The sequence below is a fragment of the Lissotriton helveticus genome, chromosome 3_1 (assembly GCF_964261635.1).
Source record: "Lissotriton helveticus chromosome 3_1, aLisHel1.1, whole genome shotgun sequence".
Lineage (NCBI taxonomy): Eukaryota > Metazoa > Chordata > Amphibia > Caudata > Salamandridae > Lissotriton > Lissotriton helveticus.
This window is the reverse complement of record NC_136061.1, coordinates 1,737,281,338-1,737,297,855: the sequence shown is the minus strand read 5'-3', so window position 1 is coordinate 1,737,297,855 and position 16,518 is coordinate 1,737,281,338.

Here is a 16,518-nt window from a genome sequence, read left to right as displayed (position 1 = left end):
ATAGCTACTGATCAACACATGCAGCAGTTTACAGAACAACAGATATAATGATGCACAAATTAAGACAGTTTAGTCACTAACCCATGCACTCAGTGAGACACATTTAATCACTCACTCATACAGTCAGTCATGCACCTACTAAATCCTTCATCCAGACACTTATAAATCCACTCATTCTTCAATATTTAAGACATATTTTAACTTTACAGAAACATACAGTCACTGGATGTTGTCATCAGTGATGTCATTTGAGATGTCATCAGTGATGTCATCAGTGATGTCATTTGAGATGTCATCAGTGATGTCATCAGTGATGTCACTGACCATGTCATGAATGATGTAATGTGGGAAATGATCAGCAGTGGATTGCGGGTGCGCGATATATAGTTAGTGCAACTAACTATATATGGAATTTCAATGGTTTTGTGTGATAAAATAAGGTTTTGTAAATGCTAATTCCTAACTATATATGGTCTATAACCTATGGTTTTTTCAGTGAATTTTCAAGGTTTTGTAAATGCTAATTCCTAACTATATATGGTCTATAACCTATGGTTTTTTCAGTGAATTTCAATGTTTTTTTAATAGTAAATATCAAAGGTTTAAAATGTATTCTTCTTTAAATCGAAAAATATATTTTATATGTTTTTAATACAATTTTTTTATGTATTTTTTTTAATATTTTTTTTTGTTTTGCTCCCGGTCCGCGAACCGGGTAGCTTCCCGTTAGCTCAATTTGCTGCCGCGACCCGGTCCGCGAATCGTTAAACGTTCTGTTTGCGCAACTGCCGCGTTAGAAAACAACATGGTGACGCGTCGCGTAACCGCGACGTATCGCGTTGTCGCGTAATGCGTCATATGACGCGTCGCGTTAGCGCACCCGGAAGTGCTCCGGTACGCGAAGCGAGGCGCGAAGTGCAGCTTCCCGGAAGCGATCCGGGACGCGGCGCGGAGCACGTAACGTAAGCATAACAGGTCATGTGACTTGTTAATAACACTTTTCATTGGTTCATTTCACTTTTGGTTTCCTAATGATGTAAGGCTAGGTCATGTGACCTAAAAATAACACTTTTCATTGGTTCAGAACTATTTTTTTTCCCAAATGATGAAAACCCCTCCTTGTTTCCTCACTCTGACTTTCATCTTTGTGAGAGGAAGACCTTTTCATCACTTAGCAATGGCAAGTGTTGTAGCTTAAGCTGGTGCACCCCCACCACCCCCACCACCTCCTAGGAAGAGAGGACCACCTCCTTAGGTAATCCTCAATCAAGAGGAGGAAGAAGAGGAAGAGGAGCAAGAGAGGAGGCAGTTTTTGCAAGAAGAGCCTAGGACGTCCCGTGTCAAAGAGAGTTTCATTTGGCAATTTTTTAAATATCCCCGGGGCCAAAAAAAAGTGAATGCCCGGTATGTAACTTGCCTTATATGCAAGAAAGATCTGTCCAGAGGGACAAATAAAAAATACAGTTATGGCAATTATACGATGCATCGCCATATGGAGAGGTGGCACCCTATCAACTACAGTGCTGCGCAGCTACGTGACCTGCAGGACAACCCCCCTCCTGTGGCCCAAAGATCAAATGTAGAGGAAGTGACGGGACCAGAGGCGAGGGACATGGTCCCAAATATACAGATGAGGTTCGGGACAATCAAACAAGTGTGCATGCGTTGCGGTCAGTTGATTTGCTACAGAGAAAGTAGCATCAATTTAATCAACTTAGCAATTGATAATCATGATTGTCCGAAACGCCCCAGAGAATAAATTCTTTTTTTTTTGTTGCTCCTGTTGAGCCCTTTACAATGAATCGTATATAAAACCGTTCAAAAAATACAAAAAAGTAAAAAAATGTTCAGAAAAATAATAAAAAAATATAAAACAACAAAAAATAATAATAAAAAAAGTTCTTTTCAGAACTACCTCCCCTTTATAAAAAAATTGCTAGAATGTTTAGCACTCTGGCAACCTCTATTTCTTTTGGTTCGCTTCCCGGTTCGCTCGCCGGTACGCGAACCGGAAGCGAAACAAAAAAAAATGTTTTTAAAAAAAGAAGAGTAAGTATAAGGGAAGGAAACAGAGAGTAATGTTAAAAGAAAGACAGCTATAGTGAGTAACACAGAGATACTGTTTAATAGATCTATTTACCGAAGAAAAGATGGAAGAGGGTATAATTGTGAAAAACAAAATAGATAAGGAAGTGAAGGAAAAAAAGGAGAGTAGAAGAATAATAAACAAGAGTTTCTTAGAGAATGTGAGTGAATGTTCAAAATAAGATTAAAACATGTGGAATAACAGAGAGAAAAAACAGAAAGCAGAAAAGAAGAAGTAACAGAAAAGGAATGATTGAAACAGCAAAGAAATGTAAATAACATAGGGGCATATTATCAACATAGGTGATAAAATTATCGCTGCTTTTATCGGCAGAAATCTGCCGCTAAAGCCGCTTTTGCGGCAGAAAACTGCCGCTAAAGCCGCTTTTGCAGCAGTTTTCTGCCGATAAAAGCAGCGATAATTTTATTGCCTGTGTTGATAATATGCCAGTTAGTGTGCTTGAACTACAGGGAGAAAGCATAATGAACTAGTAGTTAAAGAGTGATCAGTCAGAGACAGTGAGAGTAATAGAGACGGAGTGAGTGAACAGGAGTGAGGAACTATGAGAACAGAGGGACTGAGAAAAGGAGTGGAAGGAGTAGAGTAAGTAAGTAATAGAGAAAGGAATGAGGGAAGTAGCAAAGGCAGGAAACTGAGGGTTAAAGAAATGAAGCAGTGGAACTAACAGAAGTTAAACGTGATAGAAATGTAATGAAAAGAGTACAACACATTTACCTTATAATTGTCGTTAACTTAGTCACTTGTTATTTTTATACTTTCAATCTGTGAAAGAAAGAACAAAAATTTGAAAAATATTAAAACATGTATTTAAAAATTAGAAAAGACAATGGAAAAGATTGAAGGACAAACAATTTTTCAACAACTTTGACACTTACAGAAGCCTCTGCTTCTCCATGCCCCCTACACAGTCCTAAATATATACATTTTAAACTTACAGTATCTTGTTGCAGATGAAGTGAGGCCTATCTTGCAACATGGTGCATCTTTTGCATCACTGCTGCATCACATAAGTGATGCAACAGCGGCACAAAAGAGGCGCACAGCCATCATAAGTCTGCCCCTAACATTTTAAATGATTGATTCAGGATGCCGATAAGGTGTGGCCTATCCAGGGGTTTGTTTGAGGTGAGGCCTACTCAGGGTTACAGATGAAATTTAGACTTGTTGAAGAGTACAGAGGAGATAATACATGTGCATGCCTACCAATGAAGTGAGTCATGTCCACTGCACTCTTTAACAAAGGCCAGACCTCCTCTGTCTCCCTGGACAGGCCTAAACCTGATCTGCACATTGTGATTCGTAATGTTAGGAAACACAGGTGATGTAATTGAAAAACGTGCAATTTCTTTTGCTCATTTCACAATCACATCACCTGTGTTTCCTTTGCTTAGGTATCTCATTGTGCAGATGTAGTCCAGCATATGAAAGAGTATGCAGAAGTTCAGCACTGCATGCAACAACTTTGACACTTACTGAAGCCTCAGCTTCTCCATGCCCCCTACACAGTCCTAATTATATACATTTTAAACTGACGGTATCTTGTTGGAGATGAAGTGAGGCCTATCTTGCAACATGGTGCATCTTTTACACTGCTGCTGCGTCACAAAAGTGACGGAACAGCGGCGCAAAAGAGGCGCACGGCCATCATAAATCTGCCCTTAACATTTTAAATGATTGTTTCTAGATGCTGATAAGGTGTGGCATATCCACAGATTTGTTTCAGGTGAGTCCTACTCAGGGTTGCAGATGAAATTTAGGCTTGTTGAAGAGTACAGAGGAGATAATACATGTGCAGGCCTACCAACGAAGTGAGTCATGTCCACTGCACTCTTGAACAAACGTCAGACCTCCTCTGTCTCCTGGAACAGGCCTAAACCTCATCTACACAATGTGATGCGTAATGTTAGGAAACACAGGTAATGTAATTGAAAAACGTGCACTTGTTTTTGCTCATTCCACAATCAAATCACCTGTGTTTCCTTTGCTTAGGTATCTCATTGTGCAGATGTAGTCTATCATATGAAAGACTACGCAGAAGGTGAGCACTGCATGCAACAACTTTGACACTTACAGAAGCCTCAGCTTCTCCATGCCTCCTACACAGTTCTAAATGTATATCATAAATACAAAAAGTACAGAATTAATTATACATGTTAAATGGTTTATTTTTGCTGTTCTCAGAATATATCAAATTTCACTAAAAACAGTGACTTGAAGGTATTCATCATATAACAGCGGGGAAAAAAAAACACAATCAAAATGATTGTGTTTAAAAAACCCATATAACATAATCAATCAAAAATCAGAACTCCTTAAAATTAACTTACTTTCCATGACGTCGAAGGATATCCTATGAACAGCTTACACTCTGTTGTGCTGTTATTATTTTCAGCCCGCCACTTTCTGAAAGAAAAGCTCCATCGTTTTGACAAATATGTTACATACAATAAATGACTTCTAGCTCTCTACCACACTTTTCCACAAGGCCAAATCGTGTAAGAGCCATTTATAACTCTTGGAATTCTTCTAAGCAAATCCCGTCATTTTCTTTTTCCGCAACTTTCAGAAAGAAAACGTTCAAGATCACTTTCACAATCCTGTACTTGTAATATCTCACCCTTCTTGCTCACTCATGTTCCACATTTCCTATGACACTGATACCGCTTACTATGAAGCAGACTTACACTACCTCTATGACTACTACAATTATTTAATTCTCTACATCACTTTTAATCACAAAGCAATTTAAAACAGTACATAAAATTATATCAACCCCTAGAATCATTATAGGCCAGTTACCTACCCTAAATTCTTTCTTCTGAAAACAGAAAGTAAGAATATTTTTAATAAGATGTGTAATAAGTGGATGTTGTCAAAGGACCATCATGTCATATAATAGCTGCAGTTAGAATTTTTTTTCTAAAATCAACGACTGTGTAGCCACAACATTTGAAATTAAAGTTGAAAACTTATTTTCATCAAGTTTATATAGTTGAAATTTTCAAATGACATTATAACCAAAAGTTTGTTCAAAATATGTCGACAGCATTGCAGACTTACATTACCTCTACTCCATGTTTTGATTGGCTGCTTGAATTAGCTTATTAAAAGAAACAGTTTTTCTGAACTCATTCAAAGTGCAGTTATTTTTCCATGACGTCAAGTGTTATGGTAAGAACACCGTTTGCTCTGGTAAATACTCCTTTGTCCTTTAACTAATCCGTGCCCACCACTTTCTGTAAGAAAACCTTCTTTTTTTTCAGGAACTACTTAAAACTGAAAAATAACTTTTTTGTATTTTTTGTATTTGTGGTGGTATTTATAGAGCGCGACGGTGACTCTGTACTACACTTATCCTCAAGGCCAAATAGTGTAGGAGCCATTAGAACCTCTTGAAATTCCTCAGAGCAAATCCCGAGATTCTTTCCCTAAAATTTTGGTTGTAAAAACACCAGGTAAGAATTTTTAAGGTCAAAAGGCAATTTTTTTTTTAAAGTTAAAACAGAATCATTGCAGAATGACCAGCCGTTTCTAGACTTCAAATAAGCTGTGTAATGTCCTGATGTTGTTGAAGGACCGTCATGATATATAATTGCTGCAGTTACAAAAGTCCTTCCTGATATTGACAACTGCGAAGCCACAAAATTTTTAATTAAAGTTGTCAATTTTGTTCCATCAGGCCTACATCGTTGGAACATTAAAATGACATACTGGCCATATGTTCGTATAAATAATGTGGACAACATTTCAGACTTACATTGGCTACACTCCATGTTGTGATCGGCTGCTTTTACTAGCTTATTAAAGGACACTGATTTACTGTCTGGCAAAGTTAAATATATACATTTTTCTGAGTCTACACTAGTAGTACTTGATACCCTACAGTTCTCGCAGTCATGCTGCCATTGATAAGAAAGGCCAAACAGGTGATCTACATCTACACCTTCATCTTGCAATACATCAAGCATATACATTAAAAACTCCTGACAATCTTGCTGAATATTTTGAGAGAATTGCGTTTGACCTGAACATTTGTCTAACAGATTTCGAATTTCAGACACACTTTCTATTTTTGTTCTATCAGTGCTACATTTCTCTAACACAGAATTCAACAAACTGCAAAATCTTTGATCCGAATTGACCACAATCTCTTCTTTTAAATTTTCTACAGAAAACAAAACATTAACCACTACATTAGCATAGCAGTTGACACCAGAACTGTTTTCAAATTGAAAACCAACAACATCTTCAACAAAATCCTTTTTCTTTCTGCTTATAATTTCTGGTTCATCGACTTTTCGTCTTTTTGCTACAACCTCTCTACTATTGGTCACATTTCTTCGTTTCCGGCCTACCACACGTTTCTCAAACAAAGGATATTGAGGCAAATGTGGCGCATACTCTCTTCTTAACCTATTGTATTCCTTAACACAATCTAGATCCGCACAAATGTTTGTGACATCACACTCAATCAAGTACAATCCCGATAAAGTTCTGACTCATGACAATGCCACATATGCCATACCCTCCTTGAACACAGAACTGCCAATATTCACCAATGCACTGTCTACACTTAAACCTTGCGATTTATGGATTGTCACCGCATATGCCAAGCAAACAGGAAACTGCTTACGGCGAACATATAAGTCTTTTACAAGCAAAAACCTAGCAGAGCAACGACCAATTAGCTGTACTTCCTCAATGCCATCAAATGTAATTTTTAAAAATTCAATTCCATCTCTATTTCTGTATTTCTCAAAATCAACAACATTACCCATTGATCCATTTACCAGACCTCTTTCAACATGTAAATTCCTTCTGAAAATGATACGGCAATTTAAGCACACATTCAGAGTCTTTTCAAAACCTGCAGTTTTAGATATAGTCTTCTCTAATGAATCCAATTTTGATTTCAAATTCTAAATTCTCAGACAAAATAATTGTTGCTCCCATATGCTCTACTCTGTCAATAGCTTCCAGTTTCACAATCTCTTGGTTTTCTAAATGCAACATTTTGTTGTTGAAGATGGCACATTCTGCAAGAGTTGGCATCAAACATATTCCAGATTTCTTCTCAGTAATTTTCTGAAAAATATTCTCAGGCACGTCTTCTTCTGGATACAAATTTGATAGTAATCGTGCATGTAAAGCTTCTTTCCCATACTCGGTCACTTTTCCGATTCTAACATCTTGTAGAATATTCTTATAATCTTCATCCTTCGCTTGACGCATATTTTCACGCAGTTCAGCATAATTGAAGTTTAACCATATATTGACGTTGCCAATGCTCCCTAGGCACTTCCTGGTATCTTCATGCGTGAGCATTTTGAACACAGGTTGTCCTTTCACTGGTGTCAGCTGCAGAAGATCACCGAAAACAATGATGTGTTTGCCACCAAATAACACATCATACTATGTTTTGAGAACTTCTTGCATTCTCAAATGCACAAAGGCAAGCATGACATTGGAAACCATGCTTACTTCGTCAATGATAAGAAGTTTCATTTTCCTCAAGACTCTTGAAACTTCACAACAAGCATCTCCAGATAACTTGTGGTATTGTAATTTGTTATCATGCTCCACTGGCAGCATCAGTAGATGATGCAAAGTAGTACCTTTAATGTTATGTGCTGCCAGTCCAGTTGGAGCGGTGACAACACAAGACAGCGATGACTCAGTCCTTTTCTGCAAATAACATGAAATTGCTTTAATGAGGAAACTTTTTCCAGTTCCCGCTTCTCCACTCATGTACAGTCGGACAGGCTTCAACGACGTACATGAGCACTCTTTCTTCTCATGACTTAATCCATGATCTATTTGGTTGGTAACTTCGTCATATATTTTCCTCTGCTCAACGTTGAGTTGTCTTTCCAAGTCTTCTAAGTTAACCGCATCCTCCTGAGCATGTGCCATGGCTCTTTCCACTTCAATCATGGCAGTGGCAGCTTCATTTTCGATAACTGGTCCTCCTAGTGGATCCTGACTCAATGAAACAGAACTCTGGCTGTCCTGAGAACTGTCTCTAGCAATCGCGGCTGCAATCGTTGCTTCCTGCTCGATTTCCGCATTCAACATTTCTAGATATTTGGGAAAAACAGGACATTTTATGGTCTCCTTGGCGGCATTGAAAGAGTCTTCGTAACAGAGGAAATCTCCAAGCAGTTCCTCTTCTGCACGCCAAGGCTTGAAAAGTTTCAAAAGTGCTAAATAGAAAAACTCTTTTCTTTCAGGAGATTCGCCACTCAATTTTCGATGGTTTACCAAGTGGCATTTTCTTTGCTTGACCAGACATCCCTCACTTCTAATTACAGCATACACTCCTTTATCAATATCTTCTTTGATGTTCCTCTTGAATATGTAATTTTGTAGAACCTCATACAGACAAACATTCTCGAGGTGACTGCTTCTATTTGGATAATATGTATCCAACATGTTGGTCTTCAAAATATCTGTACTGTTTGGCTCCTTCTCCGCCAAATACTCAATTTCCCGCACAGGTTTCAGAACTCGATTACGCGTTGCAGCAAGACCAAGACTCGCCCAAATGACACTCCTGGATTTGGCATAGAGACTTGCTGAAGACAACCGGTCAGAACATTCGTAAGCTCCGATTTCTCGATGCGACAACATCTTCAGACTGAAACTGTACAACTTCTTACTGAGGCTCTTTTCATGGGAAATGTCCTCCCACATATCCTTCAATTCTGTCTTTTCTTTTTTGGTGATGTAAGATGTCACATACCGAGCCACAGCCATACAGTTATCAGCCACAAACTATATATCCATGTTAGCATTCCACATGGACAAAATCACTGGGTTATAGTCGTTGATGTACTTGGACTCTTCGTTCCTTTTCAAATTGTACGTAGTTTTTGGGTGATTTCTTCATCACATTATGTCGCAGTGAAGACATCAAACTGTTCACTCTTCCTTTAGAAATCACCGGTCGTGGAAAGGCGAAACGACATTTTGTGTAGAACTTGTCCTTGTTTCTGAATTTACGACGACAGTACTTTCCACAACGATGGCTTTGGAAGCGTAAAACTTGTTCTCTTAGGCTTTTGTCTTTCTTTGCCTTTGGAACAGCACATGTAGAATACTGTTCTATGAAACTCATCACTAAGTCATCCGGATCTGTTCCAAAATTGGGTGCATCTTTGATCCACAGCAGCATATGTATATGAGGAGCACCTCTTGCTTGGTACTCCTTTCTCCAGAAGAAATCCAACACCTCTCCAAGAGGAGGATTTTTCTTGTTCATGATGAAAGACATCATAGCTTCAAATCTATGATTGAAGTACCTGCATACATTCACTGGATCCAAGGAGCAGAGTTCTCCGGGTGTCTTGAATTCGATATTTTCAATGTTTCCATTTGCCTCTCGTAGAAATTCAAGTAAGTCTTCCCAGCCATACTCGGCACAGCTGAGAGTGAGGAACCAAGTGGGAGTTCCTAAGTTCCTCAGCATACAATTTAAATCACCATGACGACGGTACCAGTACTCATTAGTACCACGCTGACACGCCATGAGATAAATCCGGTGGGAATCCAAAATACTGTCTTGCACATTGACTTTATCCATAAAATCACTTGCCGAGATATTTTGCATCTGTACACCACTTTTCAAGATGTGGTTCACTGCATATGACAGTCCAGACAGATCGCTTTCAAACAGTAGATGAAACAAATAGGGAATGCATTGACGAAACCTAGGATCTTCTGCATACAATCGTAAAGTCCGGTATTCAGAAGCAGGAATTTGATCAGGTCGCTCATCATATCTTCCTCCTTGACCTGTTGGAAATAGCTGTGGGAAACACAGAGCTTCCAAACTTTCCTCCCAAACACTAATGGGACTTCCTTTGGCTTGTTTCATTTGAAACAACTCAATAGCATTCCCCATGACTTCCTTGGAATGCAAAGGATGAACACTATAATGTTCATATATTTCTTCATTTTTAGAGGCTTCTACTTTCTCAATTTGACCAGCACACAAATCGCTATCCTCTTCTTCACTTACTTCCTCTTCTGCAACATATACATTCTTGTAGTACTTATTGTTTTTCTTCAAATACAATGTTGCCTTTTTGACTTTCCTAACATACACTAAATCTTGCCAGATTTTCTTACTCTTTGTCGGAACCCCATTAACTAAGATAACCAGAGGTTCCTCTTCCACTTTCTCTACTCCAATTGTATTAATGTTTTTCTTCAAATCTAGAGGCAAATAAACAACTCTTCCCTTTAATCCTCTCTGTAAATCTGATGGAGGCAATTTCCCTGTCTTTGGCTCCATTCGTACAATAGCCTGAAAGGGATGGATACTTTGAATCAAAATAGATTCATAAGTATTTAAATCCTTCAATTCAGAAGGAATCTCAACCAATTCCAGATTATTATGAACCGCTCTAGCAGCCATCCGGTTTTGATTTAATTTGTTACAACAATAAGTACACACACGTTGATCCGATCCCAAATCAAAACAATTTTCTACCATCAAGTGTGTTGCAAAATCCTTCCATTCACTATTATTTTCACTTTCACTTTTCGCATATAAATCCACTAACTTAGTCTGATTCTTATAATAAGTGCGTCGACAACACACACAAGTGAAATTAGGTCTCTCACTTGATTTCACCTGAAACGTGGCAATTTCTTTCTGAAAATTATCTGTACTGGAAACCTGTACACTATCTTCCACATTACCGTCTTCTTCTGGGTCAATTTCAACATTCTCCTCCTTACTTGCAAAGTAACAAAACTCAATTTCTTCACAAATATTCTTCACATCTACTTCAGAACCATGCAAAAGAGCAGTGCATAATTGTTTAAGCATAATTGCTGGACTCTTAGCATAATACAACATTCTAACTAATTTCCTCACTTTATTATGATGCACTGCTAGCATCCTGAAATGATGAAAAACACTCTGGCATACTCTCCTGGAAAGACAAGCCAGTGAATGACCATGCAAACCTGTCACTTCTCTCACTCTGCAAGGATCTAATTCTTGCAACAACTTCATTTTCTGTTTTAAAGTTTTCTTATTAAATGTCCGTACAAAATCACAAAGCAAATTGATGGAATCCTGTCGCACACTGCAAATACTACTACACTTCCAGGTATACACTGGTCCCTTAGGACGTCTTTCTAAAACCTCATTACCTAACACCTCTTCTGCCTCTGTTGTCACAAGTTTTTCTTTTTCAATTGGACAACCATCTTTCACCTCATAAGCTCGACCATTGATGTCAACTGCATGCACCAAATCATTATCCTGGAAATAACTCTCCTCATTAAAAAATGCCTCACAACTTGAACTATGCATCCATTCTCCTGAAAAAACGTCACAAAAATTACTACGATTAACTGTTCTCCTCCATCTACTATTTGTTTTGAAATCATAAATTGCCTTGTTTAGTTTCCTAATTCTATTGATTATCAAAATAAATAACTTTCGCTTAATTTCGAATGCCTGATCAATAATTTTCTCAACTTTTTTTTTCTCTTATAAAAAACCACTTTCTGTTCACCTTTCTTAATATTTTTGAACAAATTGCCAATTATCCTGTTGCGGAACATTCGTCTACGAATGTCCCTAAACTGATTTTTCCTTCTACTACCATGCACAGAGTTATCTCCTGCTCTAGCAGTAACATTTTTGATTGGCCTTTCCTTTCCGTTTAAATTGGCTCTCTTTTTCTGGACTAAAACATGTTCTGTAGTAATACTTTTTTTTTTACAAATGTTTCTTAGGAATTATTTCGTTCTCTTACCCGGAGCTTTCTTGGTGACTTGAAGAGTTTTTATTGTAGAGGACTGCTGCAAGCATTTAGTAATCTGCTGTCTTTGACGTTTTGTAGCCTTTCGGTTTCGTTGTTTAGATGGCATGTTGTAATTTTGAAATGATCTGCAGTTGAATCTGTGGTAAAATATAATAAAAAATGTTAATAACCACTATTACCAAACAGTAAATCAATAACAGTCATCAAAAAATTAACATACTAGTTGTCAATTGTACATACAATAATTTTTAGTGCATTGGCAAATTTAGTAGTCACAAATAGTAGCAAAGAAATAGAATGCTTCTACATTTGACCTTTGCTCTTTTATATGTGAATCTGAACTAATTTTTATCAGCATATTTTCCTATTTTATTAAAGACACTTCACACAAGCTATTTTTGAAGATTTGATTAATTTTAAATGAAAAGGTTAACATGTTTACTTTTCATTTCCAGTAACTTTTAAAAATAAATGTTTATAGTTCCATAGGCTCGAGCAGGTCAGCTTCCCACCCTATGTCATACAATTCTGACAAATCGGCATCCTCATCATGATCTTCATCATCCTCAGGATTTAAATCATCCAAGGGATCTACTTCCACTGATGTTTCAATCACAATTTCAATGATAATATCGAGATCAACAGATTGCTCATTATCACTCATGCTTGATGTTGTCGTTATCTTTAAAGAAAGAGAACAACAATGAGATGTTGCAGAGTAAGAGACAAATCTCAGAGACTATAATTGTAAAATTGTTTAACAAGAGTAACATTTTGCAGATATTATTTAACCATGTCCAGCGATGCTGAGGAGGTGAGGCCTATGTCCAAGTTTTCAGTGAACAGGACCCATTTATTTATTTATTGGTTTGTATAGCGCTTGAATCCACTCCAGCTGGAGTATCTCTGCGCTTTTAGAACTGGTAAGCTAGCAGGCATGATATGAGGTTGACATTTTAGATTTCATTTTTAAACAAGATAGTTTTTAAAGATTTCCGGAATGTAAGATGTTCTTTACATTGTCTTAAATGCAGAGGGAGTTTATTCCATAACTTGGGACCGATGATGGACAAAGCTCTATCTCCGTGTCTGGCTTTTTTAACTCGAGGAACCACAAGAAGGAGATCATTGCTTGATCTAAGGGATTGTGCTGGAATGTAAGGGACAAATTTCCGCTCAAGATAAACCGGCCCTCATCTCTTCTTAACCTTGGATAAGCCTCACCAACTCTGTGTCCCCTGCTAATACTTAAATGTAAAGGGGCAGATTTATGTTAACTGGCACATCCCCAGGAATGCACCAGTTAACGTGCGCCGCTGCTCTGCCACCCATGATGTGCCGCATTTACAATGCAAAGCACCATTGAGCAAAAACAGCACAGATGCGTCACCCATCTGTTCCACAAAAATGGCGCATTGCACGAATCACGTCGTAAGCGCGACATGTCTACTGCAATGCACAGGGGCAAGCCACACATTGCATGGTGCATCACTCCTTATGCCTGTTTCAAACAGGCGTAAGGATTTGATTCAGCAATGCCAAAAATGTGACTCAGTGAAATCTTCTAAATTTTACTGTGTTAGTTTTACAGGGCTTTCATGCAAATGACTGGCCACCCTACAACAAAACGCTCACATGAAATCTGACGCAGGTTTCATGTGGCACCGGACTTTACAGCATGACACATCTGCCTAGATGCATCAAGTTGTAAATATGTCGCAACATAGCAAATCTTTTGCACCGCCGCTGCGTCACAAAAGTGACGCACAGCGGCGCAAAAGAGGCACACGGCTATCATAAATCTGTCCCTAACATTTTAAATGATTGATTCAGGATGACGATAAGGTGTGGCCTATCCAGAGGTTTGTCTGAGGTGAGGCCTACTCAGGGTTGCAGATGAAATTTAGGCTTGTTGAAGAGCACAGAGGAGATAATACATGTGCAGGCCTATCAATGAAGTGAGTCATGTCCACTTCACTCTTGAACAAAGGCCAGACCTCTTCTGTGTCCGTGGACAGGCCTAAACCTCATCTGCACAATGTGATTAGTAAAGTTAGGAAACACAGGTGATGTAATTGAAAAATGTGGAATTTCTTTTCCTCATTTCACAATCACATCACCTGTGTTTCCTTTGCTTAGGTATCTCATTGTGCACATGGAGTCTAGCATATCAAAGAGTACACAGAAGTTGAGCACTGTATACAACAATTTTGACATTTACAGAAGATTCAGCTTCTCCATGCCCCCTACACAGTCCTAAATGTTTACAGTTTAAACTGACGGTATCTTGTTGGAGATGAAGTGAGGCCTGTCTTGCAACATGGTGCATCTTTTGCATCACTGCTGCATCGGTTTCATGTGGCACAGGACTTTACAGCATGACACATCTGCATAGATGCATCAAGTTGTAAATATGTCGCAACATAGCAAATCTTTTGCACCGCCGCTGCGTCACAAAAGTGACGCACAGTGGCTCAAAAGAGGCACACAGCTATCATAAATCTGTCCCTAACATTTTAAATGATTGATTCAGGATGACGATAAGGTGTGGCCTATCCAGAGGTTTGTTTGAGGTGAGGCCTACTCAGGGTTGCAGATGAAATTTAGGCTTGTTGAAGAGTACAGAGGAGATAATACATGTGCAGGCCTACCAATGAAGTGAGTCATGTCCACTTCACTCTTGAACCAAGGCCAGACCTCTTCTGTGTCCGTGGACAGGCCTAAACCTCATCTGCACAATGTGATTCGTAAAGGTAGGAAACACAGGTGATGTACTTGAAAAATGTGGAATTTCTTTTCCTCATTTCACAATCACATCACCTGTGTTTCCTTTGCTTAGGTATCTCATTGTGCAGATGGAGTCTAGCATATCAAAGAGTACACAGAAGTTGAGCACTGTATACAACAATTTTGACATTTACAGAAGATTCAGCTTCTCCATGCCCCCTACACAGTCCTAAATGTTTACAGTTTAAACTGACGGTATCTTGTTGGAGATGAAGTGAGGCCTGTCTTGCAACATGGTGCATCTTTGGCATCACTGCTGCATCGGTTTCATGTGGCACAGGACTTTACAGCATGACACATCTGCCTAGATGCATCAAGTTGTAAATATGTCGCAACATAGCAAATCTTTTGCACCGCCGCTGCGTCACAAAAGTGACGCACAGTGGCGCAAAAGAGGCACACGGCCATCATAAATCTGCCCCTAACATTTTAAATGATTGATTCAGGATGACGATAAGGTGTGGCCTATCCAGAGGTTTGTTTGAGGTGAGGCCTACTCAGGGTTGCAGATGAAATTTAGGCTTGTTGAAGAGTACAGAGGAGATAATACATGTGCAGGCCTACCAATGAAGTGAGTCATGTCCACTTCACTCTTGAACAAAGGCTAGACCTCTTCTGTGTCCCTGGACAGATCTAAACCTCAACTGCACAATGTGAGTCATAATGTTAGGAAACACAGGTGATGTAATTGAAAAATGTTGAATTTATTTTCCTCATTTCAGAATCACATAACCTGTGTTTCCTTTGCTTAGGTATCTCATTGTGCAGATGAAAACTAACATATCAAAGACTACGCAGAAGTTGAGCACTGTATGCAACAATTTTGACATTTACAGAAGATTCAGCTTCTCCATGCCCCCTACACAGTCCTAAATGTTTACAGTTTAAACTGACGGTATCTTGTTGGAGATGAAGTGAGGCCTGTCTTGCAACATGGTGGATCTTTTGCATCACTGCTGCATCACAAAAGTGACGCAACAGCGGCACAAAAGAGGCGCACGGCCATCATAAATCTGCCCCTAACATTTTAAATGATTTATTCAGGATGATGATAAGGTGTGGCCTATCCAGAGGTTTGTTGAGGTGAGGCCTACTCAGGGTTGCAGATGAAATTTAGGCTTGTCGAAGAGTACGGAGGAGATAATACATGTGCAGGCCTACCAATGAAGTGAGTCATGACCACTTCACTCTTGAACAAAGGCCAGACCTCTTCTGTGTCCCTGGACAGGCCTAAACCTCAACTGCACAATGTGATTCATAATGTTAGGAAACACAGGTGATGTAATTGAAAAATGTTGAATTTATTTTCCTCATTTCAGAATCACATAACCTGTGTTTCCTTTGCTTAGGTATCTCATTGGGCAGATGGAAACTAACATATCAAAGACTACGCAGAAGTTTAGCACTGTATGCAACAATTTTGACATTTACAGAAGATTCAGCTTCTCCATGCCCCCTACACAGTCCTAAATGTTTACAGTTTAAACTGACGGTATCTTGTTGGAGATGAAGTGAGGCCTGTCTTGCAACATGGTGGATCTTTTGCATCACCGCTGCATCACAAAAGTGACGCAACAGCGGCACAAAAGAGGCGCACGGCCATCATAAATCTGCCCCTAACATTTTAAATGATTTATTCAGGATGATGATAAGGTGTGGCCTATCCAGAGGTTTGTTTGAGGTGAGGCCTACTCAGGGTTGCAGATGAAATTTAGGCTTGTCGAAGAGTACAGAGGAGATAATACATGTGCAGGCCTACCAATGAAGTGAGTCATGACCACTTCACTCTTGAACAAAGGCCAGACCTCTTCTGTGTCCCTGGACAGGCCTAAACCTCAA